A 7,233-nucleotide genomic window follows, 5' to 3' on the forward strand; every position below is an offset into this window, starting at 1 on the left:
AGACCGGCCCGGAGAGCCCAGCGGCTCCGAGGGGTGCCTAGTCTCCCCTGCTATGCCTCCCAGAAAGGGAAGCCAGCAGTGCAGAGTTTCATATGAAATCTCCTGGGGTTTAAAACAATGTGTGTGAGACCTCTGTTTCCTGAGACTTGCCAGACTGGAGAACTCAAAGCAGGTCTGCTCCAAACATCCAGAAATGCTAGACAAACTACACCCAGGAGCCAGACAGCAGTTTCAATTCATAGCTGAGCTGCCAAGATGGGAACAGAGGTCCCTGGGACCAAGGAAGAGGAGGCAAACCCTGGAGGAGGGGACCCAGGGTGGGAGTGGAAGTTTCTGTCTGTGCCCTGTAGTACACTAGTGGTCTCAGGGGTCTGGCATTATTAGTGAAAGTCGCTCAGTGCTGTCCAACTCTTTGCAACCCCAGGGACTATACAATCCATGGAATTCTCCAGGCCAGAATACTAGAGTGGGTAGCCTTTCCCTTCTCCGGGGGATCTTCCCAAACCAGGTCTCCCGGGGAATATGTCTAGTTTCTCCGATACCAATCGGCCCATTTGCCGCACTGGTTGTTGCACAAGAGGCAGGTCTCCTCGAGGGCTTTGGCATCATCATGAGTTCAAGGTCAGCGGAAGTAAACTTCTGCCCTGCGTGAGCCACACGTGCGCCTGCAACAGGAGTCAGGTGGCTCCTCTGGTGAACCACTTGGCATTTCTGAACCATGTGGAGGGCCCGTTCCACTTTCTGCGGGAGGACTCTGCCCAGAGCCATTGGAGTAGTGGCTTGCTTCGGTCTCCGTCCATATGCAGAGGGCCAGTTCTAGAACCTGCTACCGTGTGTGGGGCTGTGACTCTGACTCCCAGCCCCCAAGGCACAATCGGGTTCTGGCCCCGTCATGGACAACTAGGCTTCAACCACTGGCAGTGAGACCCTTCTCGCAAGGCCTGGATACCGTATTTCCCTTTCTTGTCTTGGGCAGACGATGCCCTCCTCCACGTCTGGAGTGTGTATGTGGGCAAGAGTGCTGGCTCGGCTCTCTTGACTGGAGGTCCATTTGCAGCCACAAGCCTTGGGTGAACCATGTAATCTCTCTGCTTCTCAATTTCCCCATCAGGAAAATGGGTTTGTTAAAATCAAAAACAAAGACCAGCCTTGAAAGTTCCCTGAGTAGACAAAACCGGTGTTGTAACCAAGCAGGACTCTATGGGGCCTTCCCAGAACAGACCCCCAACCCCCGCCATGTCCCCCACCTGCCTCTTGTCTGTAGAAAAACCACTAGCATCTTAGGCCGTCCCCAAGTCCTAAGTGAGTGAAAGTCACTCAGCTGAGTCCAACTCTTTGCCTCCCCTTGGACTGTACAGTCCATGGGATTCTCCAGGCCAGAATACTGGAGTGGGTAGCCTTTCCCTTCTCTAGGGGATCTTCCCAACCCAGGCAGCAAACCCAGGTCTCCCGCATTGCAAGCGGATTCTTTACCAGCTGAGCCACAAGGGAAACCCAAGTTCTATACAGTACATTAAATCAGAGAAGTGAGAAAATGCAGAAAGGAAAACAGTCAAGCAAGACAAAATAATAATACTTTAGCTATTAAAGTCAAGAACCTTTAGTTCCTCCTCCAGGGCTACAGTTAATATTCTGAGCCGTGTCCTTTGAGCTGTTTTGCAGATACCCAAATCCCCACCAGGTGGAAGAAGTTAACTATCTGCTGTCCACAAGCACACAGACTCCAGACCAATTAGAACCAGCAGGTTGATGATGTTGACTTCTGATTACCTCATCACCAACCAACCAGAAGAATGTCTGAGTGCTGATCACACATCACACGACCCCCTCCCTCACCCTATCTTTAAAAACCCTTCCTGAAAGCCTTTGGAGAGTTTAGGACTTTTAAGCACTAGTTGTCCTGGACTTCTTGCTTGGCGCCTGCAATAAACGCTCCATTTTCCTTCACCACAACCTGGTGTCAGTAGATTGGCTTTGTTACATTCAGACAAACACTCAAGTTTGGTGACAGTTCAGTCATACAAACAAAATTTAATGTAGCTTATTTTGCAAGAGTAACTTGACTGGGGTCATTCCTTTCTTCTGCCTCTGGAAATCATAAGCACAGCTGAAACTGTTTCCCAGATTTGGTATGAGGGAACCAATTCCCTATCACTTAAGAAAATCCCAACATATTAATATAACCAGTCATGGCGAAGAATACAGCCAACTGTCTCTCCCTGTCCGAGCTGCTTTATAATAACGTACCCTGAGCCTTATTCTGTGTTTTGCTTTGCGAGCTCTTTGTTCAAGAACTGTCTTTTGCACAATCAACTTTTACTATTAACAGTTACCACTTCAACTATTCATGGGCTCCCAGGTGGTGCAATGATAAAGAACCCACCTGCCAATGCAGGAGACGCAAGAGACACGGGTTTGATCCCTGGGTCAGGAAGATCCCCTGGAGTAGGAAATGGCAACCCACTCCAGTATTCTTGTCTGGGAAATCCCATGGACAGAGGAGCCTGGAGGGCTACAGTCCATGGGGTCGCAGAGAGTTGGACACACTGAGCGCACGCACACACACACACTTTTAATGATTTGTGGGTTTATTCCTGCTATTTCTGCAGTTTTGACAGGTTGTGTAAACCTGCTCCTATTCAAGATACATAACCAAACCTTGTTTAACTTTGCACTATCTAGCCACGGGCATATCAGACCAGAAAAGCAAATACCAGAATACAATACCACGGTTTTCCTCAGGTGAGGGGTTATGGTTGATTTTAGTTTTGTGTGCATGTTTGTGTGTATATATTTTTTGCAATGAGCATGGGTTACACCTGGGATTGGGAAACTAGCAATAAATACTCTTAAAATGTCAGGCACCTGGTCAACCCAAGTGCTGAGCATCAACTTGTGTTCAACAAAAGCTTAAAGACCTGAGGGGGATGAACCGACAATTTTTGCAGGTGCTGGGGCTGGCTAAGGGGGTGGGGGAGGAGGGCCACGTTGGAAAGCTATGTTTCCTGTGTTCCTGTGAACTTGACCGGGTGGGGCAATGGTGAAGATGGGGGCAAGAATCCCAGAGTTCTGCCTCACCTGGTTCTTAGAAAACGAAGGCTGAGTCTCAACCCTACTACTCATTCAGCAATGACAGATGCTTCCTGCACATGGCAGAGTCGGCCAAACAAGCCAGCCACAGCCCTGCCCTCACCGAGCCCAGGGCTCAGCTCTAGAGACAAACATCAAGCAGGTGACTGCAAAACCTGCTCCATAGTTGCAGTTGTGGTCCATGCTTTCCATGGAGAACATTGAGGAGCTGGCCTGGTCCAGCTGTGGGAGAGGACCAGGGCATGCTGGGAAGAGTCAGCCAGGCAGAGGGTGGGGTGGGAGGTCTGGGAGGGCGTGTGGGCCTGGGGCTTGGTGGGAGCATGTAGAGTTAGATGACAGCTGCTTGGGGGTGGGCTGGTTTGCTTGTGAAAGATGGGCTCCCTTTGCTGTCCCTCACCAGTGGCTAGCCTTGTGCCAGAGCAACAAGAATACCAAAAATAAGGACTTCCTGGTGGTCCAGTGGCTAAGACTCTTGAGTTCTCAATGCAGGGGGCCCAGGTTTGATCCCTGGTCAGGCAACTAGATCCCACGTGCCACAACAAAGATCAAAGATCCTGAGTGCCACAACTAAGACTGGCACAGCCAAATAAATAAATATTAAAAAAAGAAGAAGGGACTTCCAGTGGTTCCAACTCTGAGCAGTCAACACAGGGGCTGTGGCTTTGATCCCTGGTTGGGGAAGTAGGATCCCACATGCCATGCAGCGTAGCCAAAAGATAATAATAATTTTTTTAGAAGAAGAATACAAAAAATAACGGAAATTCCCTGGCAGGCCAGTGGTTAGGACTCTGAGCTTTCACAGCCAAGGGCCAGGGTTCAATCCCTGGTCAGGGAACTAAGATCCTACAACCTGTGTAGCACACCCTCCTCCCCAAAAAACTGTCAGTATTAAATATATATAAATACACACACACAAAAATAGGCTTCCCGGGTGGCACTAGCAGTAAAGAATCCGCCTGCCAATGCAGGAGACGTGGGTTCAATCCCTGGGTGGGGAAGATCTGCAGGAGGAAATGGCAACCCACTTCAGTATTCTTGCCTGGAAAATTCCACGGACAGGGGAGCCTGGTGGGCTACAGTCCATGGGGTCACAAAGAGTCGGACACGACTGAGAACACACGCACATACAAAAAATATAGTTAATACAACTGGCCCTGTGAGAAACAGATGCCAAGTAGACAAACGCAGAGACGAAGAAAACAGAACAGGCACCTCCTCAGAGCCAGGCCTTATGCCAGGCCCTCCGTGTGCCTTGAGCATGGCAGCCTCACCGTGGGGTCTCCCCGTTGAGAGTTTCACTAAGATACTCCATTGTTCTGCTGCCTGGTATCCACTGGGTTTGGCTAACTGCCTGCAGAGACCTCAAACTGACTCAAGCCCCTTCACACACCCGCACACCCTAGATAGCAGCCTGTTCACCAGCAAACACATGCTCTTGTGATCAAGAGTCTCCCCTGCCTTCTAGTGCCTCTATGCCTTAAGTGCCCTAGAGATAAGATCCCCATAGGGCTGAGCAAAACCCTACTCTTTGGGCTTGAATTAACCAATCCAGGCCTAGTCTGGGAACCCCAAAGCACTCCACCCAGGGATCCTGATAAAGGACTAAGCCCCAGGGCCTGCCTCTCTCTGCTTCTCTGCACTCTGCCTAGAGCTCCTGTGTGACCCCTCCAGGCATGCAGTGTACCTCCTCCAGGACCTGTGAGTAATAAATTTCTCTATTTCTGTTGTTGAGCCTCTGCCCGCCATCAGTTGCCCTGTCTTCACTCACATACATTAATTTCACAAAATCACAACATCCCCCCTAACAGTTGGGGAATAAGGATTCATTCCAATCCCAAAGAAAGGCAATGCCAAAGAATGCTCAAACTACTGCACAATTGCACTCATCTCACATGCTAGTAAAGTAATGCTCAAAATTCTCCAAGCCAGGCTTCAGCAATACATGAACCGTGAACTTCCAGATGGTCAAGCTGGTTTTAGAAAAGGCAGAGAAACCAGAGATCAAATTGCCAATATCCGCTGGATCATCGAAAAAGCGAGAGAGTTCCAGAAAAACATCTATTTCTGCTTTATTGACTATGCCAAAGCCTTTGACTGTGTGGATCACCATAAACTGTGGAAAATTCTTCAAGAGATGGGAATACCAGACCCTCTGACCTGTCTCTTGAGAAACCTGTATGCAGGTCAGGAAGCAACAGTTGGAACTGGACATGGAAAAACAGACTGGTTCCAAATAGGAAAAGGAGTACGTCAAGGCTGTATATTGTCACCCTGCTTATTTAACTTATATGCAGAGTACATCATGAGAAACGCTGGGCTGGAAGAAACACAAGCTGGAATCAAGATTGCCGGGAGAAATATCAATAACCTCAGATATGCAGATGACACCACTCTTATGGCAGAAAGTGAAGAACTAAAGAGCCTCTTGATGAAAGTGAAAGAGGAGAGTGAAAAAGTTGGCTTAAAGCTCAACGTTCAGAAAACTAAGATCATGGCATCTGGTCCCATCACTTCATGGGAAATAGATGGGGAAACAGTGCAAACAGTGTCAGGCTTTATTTTTTTGGGCTCCAAAATCACTGCTGATGGTGATTGCAGCCATGAAATTAGAAGATGCTTACTCCTTGGAAGGAAGGTTATGGCCAACCTAGATAGCATATTACAAAGCAGAGGAACCAGAGATCAAAAGTACTTTGCCAACAAAAGTCTGTCTAGTCAAGGCTATGGTTTTTCCAGTAGTCATGTATGGATGTGAGAGTTGGACTGTGAAGAAAGCTGAGCGCCGAAGAATTGATGCTTTTGAACTGTGGTGTTGGAGAAGACTCTTGAGAGTCCCTTGGACTGCAAAGAGATGCAACCAGTCCATCCTAAAGGAGATCAGTCCTGGGTGTTCATTGGAAGGACTGATGTTGAAGCTGAAACTCCAATACTTTGGCCACCTCATGGGAAGAGTTGACTCATTGGAAAAGACCCTGATGCTGGGTAGGATTGGGGGCAGGAGGAGAAGGGGACGACAGAGGATGAGATGGTTGGATGGCATCACTGACTCGATGGACATGGGTTTGGGTAAACTCCGGGAGTTGGTGATGGACAGGGAGGCCTGGCGTGCTGCGATTCATGGGGTCGCAAAGAGTTGGACACGACTGAGCTACTGAACTGAACTGAACTGAAGGAAACATGGTGGTCAGTCACTGTTAACTCTCGCCCTGGGGCTCGGGCCCCAACCTTGTCACGCCCTCCGGGAACGTGTGAATGCTCTACTTTGAGCTTCCCTGTAAGCTCCTCTCAGTTGGGGGTGGGGGGGCGGGGCGGGGCTTTCTCATGCTGACCCAGCCGCCCTTCATCCTCTTCCCTCTGCCCAGGTCCTCAGGACTCAGGAGGCCCAACCACCCCCCTCCAACCCCTCATCATCCCCTCTCCGCTCCCCCCCAACCCCCAGCAGAACCGTCCTGTAACCCTTGCTGAAATGGGTTAATGCTTCTGAAGTGACATAAACAGCAACTTCACCTGACATCTCCATGTTAGTCTCTCCTGCATCATATTTCAGTTTCATCAAATATTCACGGAGGGCTCACAGTGCAGTAGGAGCTAGGCCTGCATAGAGACTTGATGCCTTGAGGACATTGTACAACAGGAATGGGTCGGCATCTGCCTTCTCGGACCAGGGGCACAGGTGGAATCCAGCAGACAGGGTCCCTTCTTCACAGCTTGTCTAGGGCTCAGTCAAAAAGTCATCCCACGACTTCCGCCTACCATGTACAGGGCAGGTTGAGGAGGCCAGGAGCTTGCTGGCCAGAGGCAGTGGGGGAACACTGAAGGCTCAGGGTCATGTTAAGAAACTCGGGGAGGGAGGATAACGTGGAGGCTGGGCTGGCGTGGAGGGCCAACAGGGGCAGGGCTAAGCCTGTGCCCAGGCAAGAGGGCTGGGCCCGCGTGGTGGAGGCAAGGGCTGAGCACCAGGTCCCGGTGCGGAGGTGACAGCGTGCTCTTGGGTGACCGCACACGAGGCTGCAGAACCGGTTCTAGTTTCCGACCCGGGTCACAGGGCTCAGGAGTCCGACCCGCCTCTACGCCCAAGCACCCAACCCCGACCTTGCGGTCCTGGGGGATCATTCCGAAGCCCCCACCGCCACCCCGGGCAAC

The sequence above is a fragment of the Giraffa tippelskirchi genome, chromosome 4, assembly GCF_054371585.1.
Source record: "Giraffa tippelskirchi isolate mGirTip1 chromosome 4, T2T-mGirTip1v1.2.pri, whole genome shotgun sequence".
NCBI lineage: Eukaryota > Metazoa > Chordata > Mammalia > Artiodactyla > Giraffidae > Giraffa > Giraffa tippelskirchi.